Here is a 25,912-nt window from a genome sequence, read left to right as displayed (position 1 = left end):
TGATGATATGAAACATCTGTATTCAGTGATATCATGTTCATAACTTGAAACTGGACCCGATAGGTGTATTTACACCATAAAATTGGCGAATGCTATAAATCAAACTCTCCACCTTTTTTTCTTTTCCTTTGAGAAACATCTATTAAATAAACATTTACCAGCATGTTGCTGAGGAAATGTATAAAATACAACCATGGCAACTTGGCAATATGTGGCAAGAGCTATCCAAATGTTCATACACTTTGATCCATTAACTCTACCTCTGGGAATTTATTCTAGATAAATAATTCAAAGAAGGAAAAAAGTAACATGCATGAACTGTATTGTTCATTATGTATTATTATTATGACACTGTATTGTTATTATGACAGAATGATCTGAAAATAACCTAAATAATAACCAAAAATAATCTGGCAGCACTAATATCTCTGCAATATTTTATAGTCTTAAAGGTCATCATTAACAATAGTTATGAAAATATATTTGATATGGTGTTAAATTAGAAAATCTGGATTACAGTTTTCATGTCACATTCTGGTTTTGTTATGAATGAGGATGAAATGTGAATTTTAAAAAAATACAGCATTTGTGTTAGAATGGTGAGATACTAGAATTTTGTTTTTAGTTCATGTATTGTAGGAATGGTGTGTGCCTTAAAAATGCGGAGAAAGACTGTAAATAAGCGGTTTTAAGTAGTCTTAATATTTAAGGGCAAGGCTAAGGGGAGTTTTGTGGGCCAGATGGGGCTTGCTTTTGACATGCAAATATGCACTGTGACCCCAGGTGAGGTATCGTAAACGGTGTTAGGATCCAGGCAGTCTGAAGTGGTGGATGCTAAGGAGGTTTCCTTAAGGCAGCTCTGGAAGAAAGAAGCCACTGGCTGCCTGCGGAGATTGAGGAAGGGCCCAGAGAAAAGCTACTGTCAAAGGCAGGAGAGAGGGAAGAAGATTTCTTAGGAAGAGACAAAGAGATGCTGATCTCAGAGGGGAGTCAGATGAATATGAAAGTAGTTCCATTTAGATCTCAAAACAACAGGGCTCAAATCAGGAAGAAAATGATTCTTGTAAATCATGGGTTCTCTAATCTCAGCTGGATGGATGGGGGGATGTATTAACAAAAGCAGCTTTTACCTCCATGGATTCTGATCCAGTTGGTCTGGAGGTTGGCGGGAATATTTTTAACTAGTCCTCTGGCCTCGTAAAGATTCTGAAACAAATGGTCCGCACAGATCATGCTTTGAGAAATGCTAATGGATTAAAGGTGATAGTTTGGGTTGGCTTAGAGAATGTGTATGTATGTGTGTGTGTGTTTGGGAGCAAGCCTACTAATACCTTAAGGCTTAGGATCAAAAAGAGGTGTGACAACAGAGAAAAAGCCCCAAAGGGACAAGCTATTGTGTTGAATCTATAGAAACAAGCTAAAGACAGGAGACCACACTCGTGATACTCCTTAAAGGGGAATGTGGATGATGCCATAAAATTCCCTCCTATAGGCATTTGGATCAACTGAAAGTAACTGTGAACAGGCGAACTACAAGAAGGAAGCACAGAGAAAAATGGTCAAACGGAGAGCCGAAGATCCGTGAATATTCTATTTCAAATCATTGGGGAGTGATCATCAAGCATAAACCTGGAGAATACACACTGCTGGGTTTAGAAAATGTTTGAGCTGTAGTGTACAATAATATCACACTAAAGAAGTGAAGAAAGCCTGATGTTTGAGGAAATGTAGTATTTTATATAGAGAGTTATAGCCCTCAAAGTAATAACATCAGACATGTGCCATAATAACAATGTATGTATCACAAAATAAACATCTTAAAGTAAATGACGTGGCAGTAGCAGAAGCCATTGGTACTGAGATTATTGATTTCACCTGGCTTTAAAACTTTACTGACAGTAATAAGCTCTCAAATCATCTTTAATATTTTGGTTTTTTTCTACTTTATGCTGAAAATTCTTCAATTAAAAAAAAAATTCACATTCCCTCTCATCGGGGCATTAGTCTCTCAGGACGTTCATTAATTCCTTTGAGAATCTGATGAGAACCAAAGACCATATCCCTGAGAAAAAAGCCCATGTATAGAAACTGCATATTTGTCATGCACTTTTAGGAGATTTAGGGATATCCTCTAGAGTGCATTCCTGGTGACTCAGATGGTAAAGAATCCGCCTGCAATGTAGGAGAGCCCGGTTTGATCCCTGGGTCAGGAAGATCTCCTGTAAAAGGGAATGGCAACCCACGCTAGTATTCTTGTCTGGAGAATTCCATGGACGGAGGAGCCTGGCAGGCTATAGTCCATGGGGTTGCACAGAGTCGGACACGACGGAGCAACTAACATTCAGAGTGCATCCATGGAAGATCAGTAGTCCAGAGGCCTCATATTAAGAAATCCTGCCTCAGAGACTGTCAACGCAACAGAGGAGGCCTTGCAGAAGTTGCGAAAGTCCTGGTCATTGCTGATGTTGGACTTGGCTGCTAAAGAGAAAAATTGATAGTAAAAAGAAGACAAGAGGGCAGGTACACGTATATTTTTATAGCACTGGATCCTTAAGCTGGGTAAACACGTGGGGCTAGAGCTGGTTCTTGTCAGATTATTTATGACCAATGTTCGAAGTCCTTAATTCTAAATTCTCTTATGTGAGGCCAAGATCAGTAGCCATTCAGGAAAACCGTCTCTAAGATTGTACTTTAATGTCTTACTGACTGTCATGTGGTACCTACTTGGCACAAGAAATGCAGGCAGCTTGTAAATACCGATCTAGCCAACTCCAGAGTGTAGCGAGTGGTCCTCAGTGAGTACCGGATACCCAGCCAGGCTACTTTTAGAGGTGAAAGGCATTATTAGCTTGTGTGTAACGTGATCACTTCGGAGTGGGAAATGTTGGTTTTCCTATCTGAAGCCGAACATCTGTTAGGGCCCTGATGATTTTGGAGATAATACTTTGCCTGTGTAGCCTCTAGACCACAGAAGCTCAGTTGGCCATCTTCTGTTAATGGGTACCTGACTTGCAATTTGGGGAAGTAGGTGTTTTCGGCTGAAAGCTCATGCCTTTGTTAATGTACTGTCCACTTGGACGGTGATAGGGAGTTAGGCAGGGTATGGAGATTTACCCCAAATTCATCTGTTTGAACTAGTCAACTCTGTTGATAGTGATAAAACCATACTGTCATGTCATGTTAAGAGAGTAGGGGAGATACAGGATGGGGAGGGGAACTGCACCATCTTCAACCCTCCAGAGGAAGACTACAATTGGCTTAACAAATTGTGAAATTTGTGAAATTGTGATATTGAGTCAGGCTTCTCTTGGTCTAGCATAATGTAAGGATTATACATCTTTCTTTGAGGTAGAATAGGAAAATCTGTAACAAATACCAATATATATTTAAGTAATTAGTGTACTTCACCTTCTACAACCATCTTAATTATTGCAAACCCATGACTACAGCTCCTGCCAATTTCAACTCAGTGTATTCAATGTGTTTTTTGATGTATTCAGTGTATTTTATTATTATTATTTTTGGCCATGCCCACAGTGTGCAGGATACAAGTTCCCTGACTAGGGATTGAAACCATGCCCTCTGCATTGGGAGCATAGAACCTTAGCCACTGTACTGCCAGGGAAGTCCTCATTAAGTGTATTTTAATTTAATACTTTTGCCTGGTCAGCCGCTTCAGTTGTGTGTGACTCTTTGTGACTCTATGGACTGTAGCCCGCCAGGCTCCCCTGTCCATAGGATTCTCTAGGCAAGAATTCTGGAGTGGGTTGCCATGCCCTCCTCCAGGGAATCTTCCCGACCCAGGGATTGAGCCCAAGTCTCCTGCATCTCCTGCATTGCAGGTGGATTTTTTTTTACCTACTGAGCCACCTGGGAAGGCCCTAATATATTTAATGCGTTTAAATAATAATATTGCATCATAGAATTCTCAGCTACAGCTCAGAAAACAGAACTATCCCATGTGCTCCAAAGGCCACTGGCAAACTCTTCTTCCCCTTTTCTCCTGCGAATTGCTCCCCCTGCTTCAGCATTCTGCCTAGCAACCTAATTGCTGATGTGGGAAACTGACTGACATTTGTCTTTTTCGCCATACTTTTCCTATCTTTTCAGAGGCTCCTTTGAAAAGTAGAATCCGTACTTTTCCTTTGTTTTCCCTGGTACTATTCCAGCTGCCTCCTTCTTGAGCACTTCTAAATACACATATCTTATCATGAATCTTTTTCTCAGTTGCTGCAGAAAATTCTACCTGTCTTTGTTCCAATCTTGAGTTGAAAATGATCTCAACCATGATTGAGAAGTATAAGAATGCCTGTGATTAATCCTTCTAACAAAAGAGGGCCATGTATTGGGGTTCAAATTTAAATAATGTAAGACCATTGTCATCTGCTGCAAATACCCTTAAAGAGTTCAGAAATCCCTTTTGGTGTACTTTTTTGGGGGATAAAACCTGACTTTCCTCAAGCTCCAATAACTTTGGACTGTAACTTGCTGTAATTTATTATCGATAGTCACTCACTCTCTCTCTTCCTCTGGCTATAATAAGGAAGTAGAAGAGGGTGTTGGACGTATATACAGGAAATAGGAGGGGAAAGGCAGAAAAACCTTAAATGTTGACAATACCACAATTTCCTACATTTGTTGATATGACAAATGATACTGTCACTCTATTCTTATACACAAACTATCTGGTAATATTAAAAATATCTGTAATGATGTTGACTTTAAAAATATAATGGGCTTCCCTGTTGGCTCAGAGGTAAAGAATCTGCCTGCCATTGCAGGAGACATGGGTTCGATCCCTGGGTTGGGAAGGTCCCTTGGAGAAGGAAAATAGTAACACCTATTTGTAACAAATGTAGCATATGCTTTAAACCTAAATATACATGTATATATTTTATTTATGAGTATTTAGGTTTTCCTATACTAAAAACACCATCATGCTAGTGCTTTCCCTCCAAAATGTGCAGAAACTATAGAAAGCTGCTTAAACGTTGCTTCCTAACTTTAAGAGAAAAATAGCTGATGATTAAATGGGTCACGTGAATTAATGAAGGGCAAACAACTTTGCTGACTCCCATAGGTATCTTTTCTTCCTTTTTGTTCTCTGCATCTCAGGAAAAGAGATTTCAAGATGTAGATTATGGTAATGTTTCTGTTAAACGCTAGAGCCATGAAAACACACGGGTAGTTTTGGCATCGTGACAGGGAAGTTCTACGTAAAACTTGGACCAAACGTTGAAAACCCAAACCTATAGTTTTGGATTTCCCCAAGGGCTACCCATTTGATATGTCATCCAGGAAAGACCCAACACACACAAATATGGAAGGAAAAACAAAAGCTTTGTCTTCCAACAGGGGCTAGACTCTTGTGGTTTTCAGTTTAGAAACTAAATTGTGCAATTGCGCTCATGAAAAAAAGTCACCAGCCTTTTCAGCTTAAGCTCATGTTCAACTTTTTCTTCCAACCTGTGACCAGTCAATCTTATGAAGTTATATTATCTTGAAGCTTCCTCGGATTTATTGTTCTTTTCTTTAGAGGACTTAAGTGATCATATTTAAAATTTTTCCTACATTTACCCTATTTGGAGTTTTCAGTGTTAGTCCTCCCTTGTATATTTGGTCATGACTGGTTTTCTTTCTCAACAGGTATGTATTTCATTATTTTACCTACCAATTATAACTACTTGCTTCTTTTGCCAATTTTGAGAGTGCTTAACGATTCTTACATACTAGATCTTTACCAAAGTAATTACAAAAATGTAGGGTAAATAACAAAGCAAATTCACTTGCCTTCAAAGTGTTTAAGAGTTTGATGAACTTTTAAATTATTATCAAGTTTTTCCTTTTCTTATAAAATATTGGCCAAAATATAATTTATAAATAATATCTCCAGTCAGGGAAAAAGAGATGAATGATCCTTCTACTCACCATGTAATATGCTCAGTTCTAAATTATTATTTTAAATTACTTTAGGTGGCTATGGAAAGGCCATTCTTTTAAGAAAAATTACAAGTAACTGGGCAGTCGGAAGGAATACCCTTAAAATGTTCCTATCCTGTGACTGCTTCTAAGAATTGTTCCTAAGAAAACAGCAAATGTTTTACTATAAAAGCAAAGCTTTTCAACACAATAATTTTTTGAAGAATGTTTAATAGGTGAGAAAAAATCAGAGTTTAAAATCATATATTTTTATTTATAAAGGCTTATATATTTTTACATGAAGTCAGAATATGAAGTAGATAAACCAGTATGTTAAAAGTTATTATCTAGTGTATGATAAACTTATATATGATTTTTATGTTTCCTATATTTTCTGTGATTTGCATATATTATTTTTATAATAAAAAGGAAAAATCTTTTTTAAAAGAAAATCAATTTATGGTGTGAGGTTAATAGTGAAACTAGTAAAATGATTTTGATGTGAGAATTATTTTGACATCTTGAAGAAAACCTAATGCTTGATAGTCCTAAGCCTATAATTAAATTTTATCTTTTAAGATTTAAAGTATCTTTAGCTTTAAAGGGATTTCAAGTTTCTTTTATCTTGAACTTTGAAAATCACTTTTATGAGAGATGTTAGTTATTAAATAGGTTTATGTTTTTAAAATAAGAGAATTAGCTTTAACTAGTATCAGAATTTAAGTAAAATACACAATGTTCAAATGATGAATATAGATGATTATCTAAAAATTTTTTAACATGGGAAAAGATTCCCAGAGGGATCCTTTAAGAAGCACATATTCCTTATGTATCTTAAATATTTAATTTAGAAAGAATTGACTTTCAAATATTTTGAAAGATGCTGCTGCTGCTGCTGCTAAGTCACTTCAGTCGTGTCCGACTCTGTGCGACCCCATAGACGGCAGCCCACTAGGCTCCCCCGTCCCTAGGATTCTACAGGCAAGAACGTTGGAGTGGGTTGTCATTTTCTTCTCCAATGAATGAAAGTGAAAAGTGAAAGTGAAGTTGCTCAGTTGTGTACGACTCTTAGTGACCCCATGGACTGCAGCCTACCAGGCTCCTCCGTCCAAGGGATTTTCCAGGCAAGAGTACTGGAGTGGGTTGCCATGGCCTTCTCGGATTTTGAAAGATACCTATTAGGCAAATCATTCGTTATAAAGTAGCAAAATTATCTTGTAGCCTTTCATGACCATTTTTCTGCACAGTAACAAATATCTTAAAGTTTGTTAGTTTCAAATGCTAAATATTATTTCAAATGCATTAACTTTGTTTGAAAAGTTGATAAGTGAAGGAAAGCATTTTCCTTTAAAACATGAACAAAATCTCCTGTTTGACGGCATAATATTTCCGATCACATTTTTGTTTGCTTTTGTTTGCGCTTCTCTCTGGCTTTGGCTTAACAGTAATTCATGGCTATGTTAGACAAGTTATGGTTCATGAGACACACAGCATATCAGTTAGCAGAGCTTTCAGCTGCAAGTTGTGTGATACCTAACAATAGCTTACAAAAAATCTGGATCCATTTCTCCCCCATAGCCAGAAGTCTGGAGGTCTGCGTTCCTGCCCCTGGTTCAGTGGCTCAATGACACTGCCTCTGCAGTTTTCCTGGGTGTCATCATAGCTGCAGGATGGCTCCCGCTGCTTCCAGGCTTGTACCTCCATTGAGAGTCGTAGAGTTGGGTGAAGGCAAAAAGGAGGCTGATCTGGCAGTGGCTGTTGCATTTTCTAGGAAAACAAGAGTTTTCCCAGAGATCTCCTAAACAGATGTCAACTATCTTGTCATTGCTAGGATTTGGTTACATGCCCAGCCCAGTTGTGAGGAAGGTGAGGAAACAGGAAGTAGAATTGTTACATAATTGTCTTAGGCTATTGGAAGGACTGATGCTGAAGCTGAAACTCCCATACTTTGGCCACCTCATGAGAAGAGTTGACTCTTTGGAAAAGACCCTGTTGCTGGGAGGGATTGGGGGCAGGAGGAGAAGGGGACGACAGAGGATGAGATGGCTGGATGGCATCACCGACTCGGTGGACGTGAGTTTGAGTAAACTCCGGGAGTTGGTGATGGACAGGGAGGCCTGGTGTGCTGCGATTCATGGGGTCGCAAAGAGTCGGACACGACTGAGCGGCTGAACTGAACTGAACTGAATGCATTCCCAACAGGGAGGCAAGTGAGGAGTGTAGTAGGAATGAGGTAAGGGTAGGGATGGGGTGAGGGTAGATGGGATGATGATGATAACTCCTATGGGGGAGAATTGTTTATTGGTGAGGAGGAGAGGCAGAAAAAAGATATTACTCTTTTTATGTATAAAGCACAGATATGCATACAATACATAGAGTACATTTATGATATTAAATTTTAATGAGTGACATGATCAGGAAAAAAAGTGTCTAAAAATGCTTTGAGGCAAATGATAATGAAAAAAAGGGTGAGAAATGGTGGCTTAGGCCAAGCATGGTCCATTGCCTAAGGTCTTGCCCATTGTCTTACAACAAAATTGAATTCTATTTTTAAGAAAATATTATTTATATATTTGGCTGCACCAGGTCTTAGTTCCGACACGCAGGTTCTTTGATCTTCCTTGGGGCATGTGGGGTCTTTAGTTGTAGCGTATGGAGTCCTAACTAGAGATTGAACCCGGGCCCCTTGCATTGGGAGTGCAGAGTCTTAGCGACTGGGCCACCAGGTAAGTCCTGGATTCTATTATTAATGACAAAGAGAGGCTCGGATATTGAGTAGAAAACTAATAACGCCTGCCACAGGTAATGTCATAAATTAAATTAAGGAACAACTTACATTATCTTGTAATTGGTGATCTTCTCTCACTGGATTGGCAATTTCCTAAGAATGGGAACTGTGTTCTGTTCATCTTTGTATATTAGTATATAGACCTCCCAATATATATATTTTGTATGTTGAGTGTAAAAAACTGTTTTACCTGTTTTAAAGCTGGACCAATCACCCTAGGCATTAATTTAAACTTATTTCCCCACCCAAAATCCTTCAGTAGATTCCAGTTTCTTACAGGCACAAGATCTACCTTCTCATTCTCTTTTCCTATCATCTCCTTAACTCTGGTCTAGGGTCCGGGCATGCTCATTTACTTTTTCCTTAAGCTCATCTTTGCTCTCAGTCCTCTGCGCTTTTCTACAGGCCAATCCCTTCCTTGTTACCCTTCCAATTCCTCTCCTGTTGAGACTCTATTCTAGGTCACTCCCCCTGGGAGTCCTTAGGCAGTTCCACTTGCCTAGAAGACCTTTTCCTTCATCTCCAACCTTTTTAATCCTTCTCCTCAAAACCTAGTTTAAGCCCTGCTTTCTTACAAGTTCTTTTTTTTTAATTAAAAAAAATTAAAAATTGGAGGGTAATTGCTTTACAATGTCGTGTTGGTTTTTGCCATACAACATCATGAATCAGCCATTATGAGAAGGAAATGGCAACACTTGCCTAGAGAATCCCATGGAGAGAGGAGCCTGGTGGGCTGCAGTCCATGAGGTTGCAAATATATATATATATTATATACATATATATAAGATTTACCAACTGAGCTATGAGGGCTTCCTCATAGCTCAGTTGGTAAATCATCTGCCTGCAATGCAGGAGGCCTAGGTTCAATTCCTGGGTCGAGAAGATCTCCTGGAGAAGGAAATGGCAACCCACTCAAAGTATTCTTGCCTGGAGAATCCCATGGACAGAGGAGCCTGTCAGGCTACAGTCCTCGGGATCACAAGAGTCCGACACGACTAAACCACCAACCACCACCATATATATATATATATATATATATCCATCCATCCTTTTTTCTTTTTTGCCCCTTCCTTCCTTTTCTTTTTTAAAAAATAATTCCTATTCTTTTAAAATCCTATAGTGTTTACGATCTGTTTCACTCTTGGTGTACTTAATGTGTGTGTGTGTGTGTGTGTGCGCATGTGTGCACACGCATGTGTGCTCAGTCCTGTCCAACTCTTGTGGCCCCATGGACTGTAGCCTGCTAGGCTCGTCTGTCCATGGAATTTTCCAGGCAAGAATACTGGAGCAGCTTGCCATTTCCTACTGCAGTGGATCTTCCTGGCCCAGGGATCGAACCTACGTCTTACATCTCCTAGCTGGCAGGAGAATTCTTTACCACTGTGCCACTTGGCAAGCCCCAATTAAGTAATTAAGTGTAGTGGTAAAGAACCCGCCTGCCGATGCAGGAGACATAAGAGACTCAGGTTCTGACCCTGGATTGGGAAGATCCCCTGGAGAAGGAAATGGCAACACTTGCCTAGAGAATCCCATGGAGAGAGGAGCCTGGTGGGCTACAGTCTGTGAGGTCGCAAAGAGTCAGACACAACTGAAGTGGCCTAGCACCCACGCACATAATGTCTTTAATGTTAGTTACCTGACTTGAGTATCTACATCTTGTCCTCACAATGGGCTAAATTCCAGGAGAGCAGGGAATCTCTCACAAAGTCCACTGTAGTGCTGTGCCTCTAGAAAGCAATTGGTAAAAGCTGGTTATAGTAGCTAAAAGTGATAAGCGTCAATAGATGAGAGCCAGTCAGTAGCTAGACATGGTTTTCTTCGCAGTTCTAAAACCCACTGTACACTATTTGTGTTTTAACATAAATAACCAACATCGTGGGAATTCACTTATAAGAGACAAGCCTAAAGGCAGGTTTAGGAGCTGGAAACGGTTCATTAGCTCGATTCTGCCTTCCGTTTCCTGATCCTCTCTGCATGAGATAATTGGAGGTTTGGAGGCAGAGTGTAAAGCTCAGGCTTTTGGAGTTAACCAGGGTCAAGTTACTTAATTTCTCTGGCTCTCAGTCATCACATTTGTAAAATGCGGATAGTACTATTTTCCTTGTGGGACTGTCGTGAGGATAAAGCGAGATCAGGCATGAAGGTGATTGCCTCGGGCACCCTGGCACTCAATAAATGGAGCTGTGGATGGCTTGGATTATCTACCTGATGCTTCAGGGGCAATATGTCTTTGTTTTACTGAGTTTCCCTCTCAGCATTCCCCTGAAGAGAAATAGTCGCTTAGGTATACTTATTTAAAAGGTATTTCTACTTAAGGAGTTGGAATAGGAGTAGTATCTACATTTCATAACATTTCAAGCTGGAATGAAACCCTCCTATCTTATACTCAATGAAAGAAACACCTAGAGGTGAGTGGTTACTTCTGGTTACAAGGCCAATGACAGAGATGAAATTGAACCCAGATATCCTGACTCTTGATCAGGGCTTTCCCCTCTAGGCGAGGGTTTTGCTTTGGGGGGAAATTTTTTTTGTGTGTGTGTGTGAGTGTGAGCCAAAGCTGCTTCACACGTAAACTGGGGATAATAATATAATAATACTATTTTCCAGATGGTGAAGGTCAAATGAAAAGCTGTATGGGAATGCTGTACTTAGCTGTGTGACTGTTTCTCCAATTTGACTGTGCTTCTGAGTCATCCTCGTACTTTGAAAATAGCCTCTCTGGTTCTTCCCAGACCTATTGAATGTGAACGTCCCCGTGAGGGGCCCAGGAAAACATTTTAAACAACCTCTAATTTTGCGGATGCTCACATTTGAGGACCTCTGACTTTACCTCCTGGACATTGATCAGTTGGTCTGTAAACTGAGGGAGTTCCCTGGTAGTGCAGTGGTTAGGACTTGGCTTCACTGCTGTGACTGCAGGTTCGATCTCTGGTTGGGGAACTAAGATCCTACATGGCATGACCCCCCAAAAAAATTCTTTTTTAATCTGTAAATTGAGAATAATGATACTTCCCAGGGCTAATGGTACATCACATCACGGTAGGGCAAGTGCAGTGAATAAATACCAAGTTTTTCTTTAATACTGTAGTCAGTATTATATTACACTGCCTCTGATATGGATCAGTATTATAAACCCAGTGATCCTCGTCTACAGGTTGGACACTTGACTTTGAGCTGGATTAGAATGCCTCGGCTTTCTCTGTTCCCCATGCAGCATTTAGCACAGTGCCCAACACGTAGTTAGACTGCAGTTAGTTCCTCTATTGGAGGAACAAGCACACGAATGGTGTTGTTGAGAATTGAGATCAATGACACTTCAGATTATCAGTCTGAGATAATACAGGAAACTGGTAGGCCACCAGTTTAGGAAGAGCCTGGATGTAGAAGGGAATGACCCAGAGAATGGGATTAATGACCAGTAAAAGATATCTTCCAGTGTCTTACTTCTCTTTGTATACAGTTTTTGCTTTTTTTGTGAAAATTTCTCTTCCTTCCACCAAAAGTGGCTTTGACGATGGAATAAGACTTGAACACATTCTTATAAATATGAAAACTGTAAAAAAAGGGCTTTACTGGAGATTTGCATTCTGACAAAGCACTGAACCTCTGGAGAAAGGGCTGTTTCAATGGTGGGAGGAGGCACAGTAGGGAGGGGAATCCCCATCGCCCAGAGGTCCCCTGTGGGGGCGGCACCTTCTGGTAAGGCTGTCCCCTGAGGGGCGCGCACCGTACCTGCTGAACCAGCTGCTTGGGAAGCCCACGTGTCAGACTTTCTTGCAGGGGATCCTTATCATCCGGATGGCAGCTACTCCTGATAGACTGGGAAGCTGCTTCCTTTGCCATCTCCTTGTGGCTCGCTGAGCTGGGCCTCTGGATGATCCCAGATGGAGAATTGTGCTGGGGGGATGTCACAACATGCTTCTGAATTACTGTCCTCCTTAAAAATGAGGAGCCCAGAACTGTCAGTTCTATGCTCGAGAAGCAGTGATGACTCACGGTTGAAAAGACACTGGAATTCAGCCAGGAGAATATCATTAAAAGGAGAAGATGGGATAACAGATCTTGCTTGTGGCACAGAAAGGAAGTCCTCTGTCTCTTTCTGTGCCCCATGATGCAAAAAAAAAAAAAAAAAAAGAAATTACCTATTGATAGTTAACTCTGTGGTAGTCAAGTTTCCTGGGACGTGACTTTAGAAAAATAACAAGTGTGGGAAATTCCCTTGCAGACCAGTGATTAGGGCTTGTGCTCTGACTGTCAAGGGCTGGGGTTCAGTCCCTGGTTGGGGAACTAAAATCCCACAAGCTGATTGGTGCAACAAAAAGTTTAAAAAAAATAGCAAGTATGAGCCTCACTCTTCTAGTTCCTGATTGCATACATACACGCACACATGCACCAGGCTAATACGGCTTCATAGGAAATGGAATACTGAAGAGTTCATGAGGGGGTTTTTGAATTTAATCTTACAAGGTAAGCACTTTGGGCATGATAAACCCCAAAGAAGTGTTCTGATGGATGTCTGCATGAGATATGTGAGTGTTGTAAGATACAGACATAATGTACAAGTGAAGAGGTGGTTAGAGGAAGACGGAATGAACTTAGGGGATTATCTTCTGTTGCATTTCAGTTCACTTTGGAATTATGAACTTGAGACATTGGCTAATGCTGATATCCTGGGGTTTCTTTTGGAAACTTACTATTGTCTCTTGTAAGTAATTTCAGGTAGGCTTGTATCATTAAGGCAAGACTTGGGTAGACTAGTACAAGAAGATGACTAGACAGTCATCTCCTGAGAAGATGGATTTATACGAAGAGATATAGACCAGAAAAAAGAGAGTTGGTGACCCATGGAAACGTACAAAACAAGCAAGTCTGAGAATTGTACTCTGGCAGTGACCTTCCATGCACTGTCAAAGGACAGAGAATCGCAACTAACAGACTTCCTGTATTAGGATCCATTCACAAGACCATGTTCTTCCCTAGTGGCTCAGACGGTAAAGCATCTGCCTGCAACCCAGAAGACCCGGGTTTGATCCCTGGGTCGGGAAGATCCCCTAGAGAAGGAAATGGCAACCCACTCCAGGAATCTTGCCTAGAAAATCCCATGGATGGAAGAGCCTGGTAGGCTACAGTCCATAGGGTCACAAAGAGTCATACACGACTGAGAGACTTCACTTTCACTTTCACAAGACCATAGAGATGAAGTGAGCCTTAGGATAAAGCATGCCCTCGACCTTTCTGATACTCAGTAACAAAAGGAAATATATTCCCATAAATCCTAACAGTGGTAATCATCTCCATTACACAAGAAGCCTCTTTTCCTAGAATCTGAGTTCCCCCCAGAGATTTTTCTACCATGCTGGGCAGGGCAGTCTGGGCACAATCCACATATCACTGGAATATTCCAAAGTGTGTGTGTGTTTGCTTGCTTTGTTTTCACTTGAGTGGTATCTGAAAGAGGGCTGAGGACTTCCAGACTGAGTAAGAAAGGAACTTACAGATTCAGTGAGACCCGCTCATCTGACAGATGAGGTCACTGTGGTGGTGGGGGGGGGGGTCCTGGACTGGTTCCGGGTCACTTCATTAGTCTGATTCTGACCCAGGATCTGGGTCTCCTGTGTCGTACTTTCTTGAAAGTGACTACAGTGTCGGTTGATACTAGCAAATGCTGTTTCTATCTAGGAAGATGCGTTTATATTTGCAAGATGCATTTATATTTTCTCTTACACAAAGAGTCATGAGTTACTTTCACAACTCCTTGTTGTTACAAAAGAAGTATATATGTGTGTGTGTGTGTGTGTGTGTGTTTTACTGCGCCATGTGGCATGTGGGATCTTAGTTCCCTGACCAAGGATCAGTCCTGCATCCCCTGCAGTGGAAGTTCAGAGTTTTAACAACTAGACTATCTGGGAAGTCCTTGGAAGCAGTATATGTTTTTAAAGGAAATTTGTAAAACATAGATAAGCTCACAAAAATTTGTGATTGCACCAATCAGCGCATCACTAACATCTGGATTTAGCTTCTTATTCCTTTCTTTAATTTTACTGAAAAATCAGGATCATGTTGTACACACTGTTTTGAATTTGCTTTTTTTTACAGTGTTGTCATATACTTTTCTCCACATTGTTAAATATTTTCTAGAATTATAAGGAATTCAATAATAAAAACTTGTGTGTATTCCTCCTTTGAAAAGTTATGCTTTGTGGCAAGTTGTCTTGTATTAGTTAAGACAAATGAGGGCAAAAATGAGTAGAAATGCAAGTCCATTCTATAGGGAGTGTTTTCTGGAAGTCCTTGCTATTAGAAACAGATTTAGGATTAGGCCTCCTCTCATACATGTCGATAATACCTGTGTAGAGGTGGGAGAGTTGGCCTAAAGGATGAACACCAAACTCCAGGTAGGAGCTCTGGATAATCTAGAGAGAGCCACGAGTTACCACGCCAAGAGAGGATGGTTACCCAGTCCCACACCCTGCGAGGACCTGGTCATTTTACTGTCACGGGGACCACGTTTACAGGGCCTGGGAACTTCTAAGTGTGGAGATTTGGGAGGCAAATGAGTGACGTGGCCAATGGTTGCTTTTTGTGCCAAGAAAAGCCATGAGGATGCCTTAGAGAACTGCAGGATTTTGTAGGATCTAGGTGACATTCCCCTTTGGGCCTTTCTGACACCTTGCCTACCTGCTTGTTCTGCTGCCGTGGTCTGTAAATGGGCTGGGCATTTTCTCTAGTCAGTCTCTGAAAGCTCTCTAGAGTGCAAAATGTTAACAGGTTCTTTCTGTCACAAGTTAGGCCAGTGGACACTAAATTGGACTGGTACCTGTTCCCAGGAAAAGAGGTGCAAATTCTCTTTCCATCTTGCGTACTGCTAAGGTGGGTGTCACTGAACACTGTCCTGAAACCAGACACCTGCGAGGGCCCCGCGTGCTTTGTTTGGCAAATGTGCCAGGGCTGAAGGCTTCTCAGGGCCTGTGTCTCTGCGTCACGGGTGGTTTCCCGGGTGGCTCAGCGGTGAAGAATCTGCCTGCCAGTGCAGGAGACTCAGGAGACACAAGGTCGGTCACTGAGTCAGGAAGATCCCATGAAGAAGCCAGCAGCAACCCACGCCCGTGTTCTTGCCTGGAAAATTCCATGGACAGAGGAGCCTGGTGGGCTATAGTCCATGGGGTCACAAAAGAGTTGGATATAATTGAGCGTGTGAGTCTCTGTGTCAAGGTAGGAGATGGAAAAGGAAAGACAGTCAAAGACAGGTGAGAAGAAAGGTCGGGAAAGGGTATCAGAGGCAGGAAGGTTGAACCATCTGCACGTCGTGCTCTTCCCTACTAACATTTGCTCTCAAAGCAACAGCAGGGTTTAGAAGCATTGACTCCAACTTTGAGAGGAGTTCTACTGTAGGTAAAATGTTATCAAACAGCGCTGCATGCGACAAAGAGATTGTTCGTGAAAGGAAGAGCCCATCCACGTGGCAGACTTCATTTCTGTCTTATTTTAAGAAACTGCCACAGCTACCCCGACCTTCAGCAACTACCACCCCAATCAGTCAGCAGCCATCAACGCTGAGGGAAGACTCTCTGCCAGTAGAAAGTTTATGACTTGATGAGGGCTCAGATGATGGTTAGCATCTTTTAGCAATAACTTATTTTTTGATTAAGGCATGTGCATTACTTTTAGACATAATGCTATTGCACAGTTAATATACTTACAGTATACTGTAACTTTAATATGCAATGGGAAGCCAAAAAATTCATGTGACTCACTTTATTGCAATATTTGCTTATTGTGGTGGTCTGGAATCCAAATCCATAGTATCTTTGAGGTATTGCCTGAAAATCTGCTGGTAAAGAAAAAATTAATTGAGAAAAGCATCAGGGAGTAAAGAATAGTACGTTATAGTTTGTATATTAAAAGAAAGGGTGAATGTGTGTCATAATTACACATATTCATACATAGATGTTTGTGAATACATGTCATAATGTAATAGCTTTGGGAAAATGCATAAAAAACTTCACATAATAGTTGTCTCTGGGAAAATGGCCTGGGGCCCTGGAGGGCAGGCAGAGGAGGGAGATGTATTTTTCACTTTTGTCCTCTTTGAATTTTACGATAGACATGTATTAAGTATTCAAAAGGTAAACATAAAAACACTCAAAGATTACACGTGAGCTCAAATAAGGGAGAAAAATAATGCCTGTGAGGAGTCTCAGGAAGGCCTCCTGGAGGAGGTGGCATCTGAGCTGGGCTCTGGGACAGGCAGAATTTTACTAGGAAGAGTCAGCAGGGAAGAAGGTATTTCAGGAGACAAGAGCAGCACACTTAAGATTGAAAGTGAAAGTAAAAGTTGCTCAGTTGTGTCTGACTTTGCGATCCCTTGGACTATACAGTCCATGGAGTTTTCCAGTTTAGAATGCTGGAGTGGGTAGCCTTTCCTTTCTCCAGGAGATCTTCTCAAGCTAGGATTCGAACCCAGATCTCCCACATTGCAGGCGGATTCCTTACCAGCTGAGCCACAAGGGAAGCCTACACTTAAGATTACTGAGTCAGGGAAGGCAGGGAGAGTTGGGGGATGTCACACAATCTGGAGGCAGCAATGGCTTGGTGAAGTGGGGCTGGGGAAGAGGAGAAACGTAATGAGAGAGACGGTGGAAGGAGGTTACTTTATACTTGCCATGCAGAAATGAGCCATTTACAAATTGGCTTCAGTGTCCCTTTAAAAATGATCTCCCCACTGTGCTTCAGTCTCAGAAGCTGACTTTCTGCCCTCCAGTTACACAAACCCTTCTCCTGTGCACACCTGGCCACTGGCCACTTCTCTCTGGATGCTGTCCACCAATCCCATTTTCTCCCCCGCTCTGCAAGACCTATCTCAAATGTCACTGCTTTCTGCCTCTTCCACCCCCACCATCCTGGAAGATTTAAGCACTCTGTCCTCAGTATTCTCTTGGCATTTTGCAGTACCTTTATTATGGCATTTGTCCATTTAAATTTTAATTTTTTTTTCTGGGAGGAAGCTGTGTGTGAGATCATTTGTATGCAGAAGGCTGCTTCTTTTCTCTCTAATTTAGAATTTTTTTTCTCTATGACCTCAGTTATATGGGGCCTTATTATGATGAAGAACAGCCACACTGGCTACCTTTCCATGGCCATCTCATTACCTCTTCCTAAGAATTCATTTCTTCTATAGAGAACAACCTCAACAAAGAAGTGAAGGTCAGTCATCAGCAAAGTAGGAAAATTTTTTTTTCAAAAACAAAAAACCTCTAGGTGTAAGCTAAACTATATTAACATTTTCTTTATTACCTTCTGTCCCCATTAAGCTCTTTAAAAGAATTCCTAATTTAAAGGCAATTAGAGTCAGATATCCTCTCATCTATTTTCAGACTTCTATGGATTTGGAACTTGATAGAACATTATGTATGCATAAGCAATAAATTAAACAGTTAAAAGAATAATTTTGCTCTGGAATATCTTGATAGTTTCAGGTTCATTAGGAACTTGTTTCTCCCAGTTTTTGTAAGACCTCCATCAGAAGTTGAGCATCTAAGGAGATAGTTAATCCCACTGTTGTGTATTATAGCTGCAATATAATCAGTATGGGAGGTATAAACAGTGATATCCCAAAAGGGGATTTTAAAAAACCTAAGACACGCTGTAACAACCTGTGTTCTTAGGTTATTCCTCTTTGTTCCTCTTCTCCTTTAGACAACTTAGGGAGTAACTGGGCTTCCCTTGTAGCTCAGTTGGTAAAGAATCTGCCTACAATGCAGGAGACCTAGGTTCGATTCCTGGGTTGGGAAGATCCCTTGGAGAAGGAAATGGAAACCCACTCTAGTATTCTTGCCTGGAGAATCCCATGGACTGTAGCCTGCCAGGCTCCTCTGTCCATGGGGTCGCAAGAGTCAGACACGGCTTAGCAACCACACTACACCAGGGAGTAACTGCTCTGCCCTTAGCACAGGTTGTCTGTGGAGGGACATGTATTGGAGGACTGGAATTCATAGTAAGTCTCGTAGTGTCCACCATTGCAGATGCTTTTCCTCTGCATAGACCCTTTGTACCCACTGTACCTTGTAAGAGGTTTGTACCTCTTAATCCCCTTCACCTGTTTCACCCCCACTCCTATCCCAATTCCATTCTGGCCGTTCTGGGACTCAGGGGCTTCAGACCAGACTTGTACATTTCTTTATCTACATAAATGAGATTCTTTAATGAATTGTTCAGCTGCTCTTTTTAAGGTTACTAATATGTCATGGGTACCCTTCTTGTGCAATACATACAGGGAAAACCTAATTCTTTTTTTAAATCAAAATATAGTTAAAGTACAATATTATGTTAATTTCAAGTGTACTACATAGTGATTTGACATTTGCGTACACTGTGACGTGATCCCCACCATGAGTCAAGTCTGGTAACCATCTGTCCCCATATAAAGTTATTACAATATTGCTGACCATTGTTCTACTTAGTATCACATTCCTGTGATTTATTTTATAACTAGAGGTTTGCACCTGTTAATCCCCTTCACCTGTTTCACCCCCACTCCTATCCTAATTCTTTTTAATGCTGTATTGGATTACATTGAATGGATATGGCAGGATTAATTTAACCACTGACTTATGATGGAACTTTTAGTTAGTCTCAGTTCTTTTTTTTTTTTTTTTGCTATTGTGACTAATGCTGCAATAGAATTCTTGCACATATATCTTCACTACTTATATAGGAACAACAAAACAATGCATTTAAACAATTGGAATTGTTGGGTTAAAAGGTATATGCATTTAAAATTTTGATAGCTACTGGCAGGGACATACCAAGGACATAGGGGTGGAAGGGGTCCACCCCAGGTATAGACAATAAGGGAGTGAGTCATCTGTCAAGAATTTAAAGACAATAATAAAATCAGTGTGGGTCTGTTTTTTGTTATCACCACGCACTGGCAGTGATAGAGTGAGTGCTTAAGAGAGTGTATGGATTCCATTAGAGCTGACTTCAGGGATGTATTGTGATTGCCTGTGGTACTGCATATTTCTGACTCCTAAGCAGTAGATGAGAACTAAAGAATGATAGCCCAATGATTATAGAGACTATGAAACAGAACTTGATTAACTTCAATTCTGCTATTCTCTGTGGCTTTTTAGAGTTTTGTGTTTAGATTTAAAACAGTGAGTAGAGCACAATTTGCAGAGTATAATATTTTTGATTGATAATTACAAGTTTTAGTTCACACACAAAATATTTTACTGCACTTGAATAATACTTTAAAAATTGAAATTTATCTTTGTTATAAACTGTTACTTGTTTATTTTAAAGCTAAAGAATGAATCAGGGAAAAAATGATTGTTCTTGACTCTTATATATTATTACTGAAACTAACTTTGCCATGTAGATGAAAGAGGTTAAAAAACGATCAGCTCCAAGTGTCAAAAACAGTAAGTGTGCCGCTGGATTCCGTCAAATTGCCTTCTACAAAGATGGTGTTCTTCTGTACATCCTCCAGTTGTGTGAGAGTGAGTGCTTAAGGGAGAAACCTTTCATATGTTGTTAGAAACCAGGCCTGTAGTAAGAAAGAAATCACCCACCAGCTGAAAAATGTCTTTCTGAGTCTACCACCTCACCTCCTGCTTTTATTTTAGGATTGTGTCTTAGTCTGTTTGAACTGCTATAACAAAATGCCACAGACTATGCAGTTTGTAAACAAGAGAAATTTATTTTTCATAGGTTGAACAGTCTCTCATGGATATGAGGTCTAAGGAGGGCTTGCTTCCTGATTCTTAGACAGTGCCTTCTCACTGTGTCCTCATATGGTGGAAGGGACAAATGAGCTCTCTGGGGCTCTTTAATAATGACAGTAATTCCATTGATGAGGGCTCCAGCCTCATGGCCTAGTCACCTCCCAAAGTCCCCACCTCCTATGACTATCATCATGGGGGTTAGGTGTCAACTTAATTCAATCTGAATTTTAGGGGCACACCAACATCGGGTCATAGCAGATTGCTTAGTTTCATCAAGATGGCAAAGAAAGACAGACTTGCCCCAAATGAGAGACAGAGGGAGGGGAGGTAGAGACAGCTCTGTGAATGGACTTGGAGGCAAGCCCTCCTCACTAGCTTGTTCTCTTGGGCAAGTTACCTTACTTCTCTGTGCCTTAGTTTCCCCTGCTGTAGAATAACCACAGTGGTATTGAACACATAATATTATTGTAATGATGAATGAGTTAATTTTCATAAAGTACTTCAAACAGTATCTGACAAGTGCTTAATACCATGTGATTATTGTTATCCTCATTCACCAAATGGCTCCCCTCCATATCTCAGTTGGTAAAGAATCCGCCGGCAATGCAGGAGACCCCGGTTCGATTCCTGGATCAAGAAGATCTGCCGGAGAAGGGATAGACTACCCACTCCAGTGTTTTTGGGCTTTCTTGGTGGCTCAGCTGGTAAAGAATCTGCCTGCAATGTGGGAGACCTGGGTTTGATCCCTGGGTTGGGAAGATCCCCTGGAGAAGGGAATGGCTACCCACTCCAGTGTTCTGGCCTGGAGAATTCCGTGGACTGTATAATCCATGGGGTTACAAAGAGTCCGACACGACTGAGTAACTTTCACTTCACATTTATTTACCTAATAGTCAGGCATGCTGCTAGGCATGGGAGATAGAATTTTTTAATTGCCTTAAAAAATCCTCCAAACTATGCACTATTATCCACATCTTGCAGTTCTGCTTATATGACCTGCCGGAGGTTATACTATTAGTCGGCAATGAAGATGAGAATCTAACCAAGACCTGGACTCCACAGCCCAGGCTCTGTGCAAATGATGTAATATTACCCATTTTATACTTTGAAACTGAAACTAAGTCACCTCATTTCATGCAGTGCTCTGGGATAAATTTCCAAGACAAAATACCTTCTTTTATAGTTTGAACAATCTGTAAATTAAGGGTTTACCCTAATTTTAGAAGATGTTGGAAGCCTTAATTATTGCCCTGGAAGAGAGATGATCAGTCTCTCAAAGAAAGTTAATGAGGAAGAGAACATCTGTTTGAAAACAAGTTTTATATTAAAACTGGCAGTTATCTTTTGAGTAAAAAGCCACCTATTTGAATTATAGATCTATCTATATGGGTTTACATTTTAAAATTAAGGAAACTAAATATAGGATATAAAATGTAGATATGCATATTTGAAAAAGTACAATGTAGATGGAAAGATTGCTGAATCAGTGATTCAGTTTCTGGGCTTCAAGTCAGCCTCCAGTAACTAAACCACTTGTTTCAGGGCCTTGGTTTCCTCATGGGAAAATGAGTGGGTTGAACTAGATGACCTTTCAGGTATCTAATCATGCTGAGTTTCTTTCCACAATCAGGGGACATACTATTTCATATTCTATTTAGTGGCTGCTCAATGAGGGGGCAATACCAGGAGTTTGGGAAGTTCTCAGAATTCATGGACACAAAAATATATAAGGAAAAATTGCTACATATGTATTTAAATAAGAAAGGATCAATATCCTTAATCTCCAAAAGATTTTTAAAAATCATCATTTAAGAAATGATGGCCACCTTACTAGAAAAGTAGGCAAAGTAAGTGACTTATGAAAGGAGAAATATGTGGTTGATAAAAGATGAATTTTAATTTTCACTAGTCATAAATGAAACGCAAATGAAAACAGATCAAACAGGCAACTATTACACCCAGTGATGGTTGTGTGATGAACATATTCATATACAGCTATGGGGTACAAATTGATCCAAGTTTTTCATCTTTCTTATTCTAGTAATTGTGCTCATATCTATTTATGCTAAAGAAATAATTGTCTATTTGTACAAATTTATTTTGTAAATGTTCACTCAGTGTTACTACAGTAAAAATTAGAAACAATTTAAATAATAGTCAATTGCTTTAATAAATAATGCTACTTTTGTATAATGAAGTATGACAGTCATTAAAATTATGTTTGAAGGATCTTAATAACATAAGAAATATTAACGATGTAAATGTTAAATAAAAAGCAAAATGCCCAGCTGAATGTAAAGTATGATATTAGTTTTGACAAAAAAAAAAAAGGCACATTGAAAAAACGAAACAGGAAGAGGTACACTAATTTCTGCAGCTTTTGGTTTTAGGTGGTAGTTGCTTTTCTCCTTTAGGTCATTTAGATGGTTCAGTACTTTTCAAATGTTCCATAATGTGGATGAACTACTTTTATAATCAGAGAAAAAAAAAGAATGCAGAGATGATCCAGAGAAAAATGAGGGGGAAAGTAAGTCAGCGTGAGGAGGACATCTTCAGTCTGATTGGATCAGCAAATAAGGGAGGAAATGTTGTTACCACTAATGGTTTGAATGTGTGTGTGGAATGATGGTGGTGGCGATGGCCGTGCGGTGGCAGTTCCGGGGTGGGGGATGGGGGAACCCAGGGATGTGATGGTTTTCTTTGCTACAGATGATGCTCTAGAGCTGGGAGGTATTCTGGGCTTGGTGGAGTCTACTTAGATATCAGGTAGATTTCATATTTTCCAAGTAAGTAAAGATCAGAACTACTTTGTCTAAGGAGGAAACATAAAATCTAAAAGTAGAAACTCCTCACTGCCCCTTCACCTTTTCAGACAAAAAGGACCCCAGCGGGGAGGGTCTGCCTCACATTCAGAGTTACTTTGATTTGTCATCTGGTTTTATGTGGGTAGTCCATTTTCACTCTTGAGTTTCTTTCTTTTTTTCTTTTTAAAAGTTATTTTCATTATTACTGTTTGCACTTTTGCAAAGAGCTAATTCTGCAGAACTGGAGCAAGGAGGGCCACGGGAAGTTAGTGAACATAGTTATACCAATTAGGAAGTTCAGTAACTTCAAGTTCAAAGTAACTTCAAGAGTATCCTTTGACTAGAGTATTTTCTAGACTGGCCTTTACTTCCCAGAGGCAGGTGGTGATGACTTACGGAGATGCAGGTAGGGCTTGTACTTGAAGTTGAAGGCTTTCTTTTCACGACTTGGCTGGGAATCCTCACCTGGGCATGGCTTTCTCTCCTCTGCCTCCCTTCTACCAGGAGGCAGGTTCTAAGCCTCTGCCCTGTCTACGTTTATGTCATCTGTTATTTGATGCATCAGTTTTCCTTCAAATACTTGAATAAGTCATTGTGGCACGAAGTATACTTTTTATTTTTTAATGATGCTTTTCTGTATTCTCTCTAAAGCTAAAGGTGAGAATGAAACCACAGCTTGGACAAAACGCTATAGAAAACAAAAGAGCCTACCCTTTAAAACCTCTATCATGAAAAATTTTGAGCATATATAAAGATAGTGAGAACAGACTAAAAGTACCCCCATATACCATCATTCAACCTTAACAGTTCTCAATATTGTCCCGGTCTTATTTCATGCATCATCCTGACTCCCCCCCCCCCTTTTCTGGGATAATCTAAAATAAATCCCAGACATCATATTCATTTCACCTGTCAGATAAAGACTTTCTTTTTTTTTTTTTTTGGTTTTTGCCATACATGGAGGGGGGTTCAGGATGGGGAACACATGTAAATCCACGGCTGATTCAGGTAAGGACTTTAAAAATGTATACGACCACAACGTGATTATCACCTAACAAAATCAGCAAGAGTTCCTTAATGTCATCAAACACCCAGGCCATATTCAAACTTCTTTAAATATTTAAAAGATACAGGAAGGATGGAATTTCCCTGGTGGTCCAGTGGTTAGGACTTCGAGCTCTCAGAACTTGCTGAGGGCACATGTTCAATTCCTGGTTGGGGACCTATAATCCTAACATCCCACAAGCCACATGGTGCTACCAAAAATGCACATACATGGGATTCCCTGGTGATTCAGACGGTAAAGAATCTGCCTGTAATGCAGGAGACCCGAGTTTGATCCCTGGATCGAGAAGTTCCCCTGGAGGAGGGAATGGTACCCTACCCCAGTATTCTTGCCTGGAAAATTCCACGGATAGGGGAGCCTGGCGGGCTATAGTCCGTGGGGTCGCAAAGAGTCAGACACGACTGAGCACCAACACACGCACACACACACACATAACATATAACACACACATATAACATATAACACACACACATATAACATGACTGAGCAACTAACACACACATATATTTTATGTACATGTAAGGGGCTTCCCAGGCCGCGCTTAGTGGTAAAGAACCTGCCTGACAAAGTGGAAGATGTAAGAGACTTGGGTTCGATCCCTGGGTCAGGAAGATCCCCTGGAGGAGGGCATGGCAAACCACTCCAGTTTTCTTGCCTGGAGAATCCCACGGACTTCCATGGGTTACCTTCCATGGGGTCACAAAGAGACGGACGTGACTGAGTGACTAAGCACACATGCACATATATAATTTAAAAAATTCTCTCATAAGGAGAAAAAGGAGAGATGGGTGGCTTAGGACATTCTTGAGAATAGGTGTAGTACACGCAGCTTAGCTTGTCTTCTTTCCAGGATAGGCCTTGAAAAAAAGAACCAGAAGCCAGAGATAGTGCTTCTAGGAATTTTAAACAAATTTGGCTGTTCAGATATAGAGAATTTTTGTCTTCAGACACTAATGGGAGCTCATGAACATTCTTTTGCCTTAAGGGACCTCAGATCAGTCTTTTCTGCCCTTTCAAGCCCAAAACCTAAAAAACAAAGGAACACACACAAAGCACTTCAAAACTTTACACATAACTCATGTTTTATTTTAATTGTATTTTCAAATGCACAGAAGCAAGGAGAAGAAAATGAGAATCAGCTATAATTCCAGGAATATAGACATTTCATCTTAACATATTAGTGTATACTGCTTTTCATACAGTTTTTCATAACTGTGCATATTTTGGAATCATACCGTTCATATTTTGAAAGCTGCTTCTATGGGGGTGGGGGCTTCCCGGTGGTGCTAGTGGTAAAGAGCCCAGCGGTCAATTCAGGAGACGCAGGGGACAAAGTTTCCATCTCTGTGTCGGGAAGATTCCCTGGAGAGAGGAGTGGCTACCCACCCCAGTATTCTTGCCTAGAGAATTCCATGGACAGAGGAGCCTGGTGGGCTACAGTCTATGGGGTCTCATAGAGTCGGGCTGAGTGACTAACACTAACTTTATCTCATTCAGCTTAGGGACCCTTTTCCTGTCTCAGTTAATGCGCTTATACTCTGCTATTTTAAAAGATATGGATTGTAGGAAAAAACTAGTTTATCCAAGAACCACCTGTTCTATTTTTTAA

The 25,912-nt window shown here is 40.5% G+C and overlaps 1 protein-coding gene across 3 annotated transcripts in view; it reads left to right on the top strand.

The window, feature by feature from the left end:
* Positions 1 to 25,912, top strand: part of RHOH (ras homolog family member H) — a 50,590-nt gene that overhangs the window by 11,215 nt on the left and 13,463 nt on the right. Inside the window, exon 1 of one of the 3 annotated variants that reach the window (XM_043438702.1) lies at positions 13,070 to 13,174. The exons of the other annotated variants lie outside the window; for them this stretch is intronic. The gene's annotated coding sequence lies outside the window, so the exon portion shown is untranslated. Of the gene's footprint in view, positions 1 to 13,069; positions 13,175 to 25,912 lie in introns of those variants that run through there. 3 annotated transcript variants of the gene reach the window in all.

Source organism: Cervus canadensis, chromosome 19, assembly GCF_019320065.1.
Source record: "Cervus canadensis isolate Bull #8, Minnesota chromosome 19, ASM1932006v1, whole genome shotgun sequence".
NCBI lineage: Eukaryota > Metazoa > Chordata > Mammalia > Artiodactyla > Cervidae > Cervus > Cervus canadensis.
The sequence above is the reverse complement of the archived record's forward strand: the minus strand, read 5'-3'. Positions and strand labels throughout refer to the sequence as shown.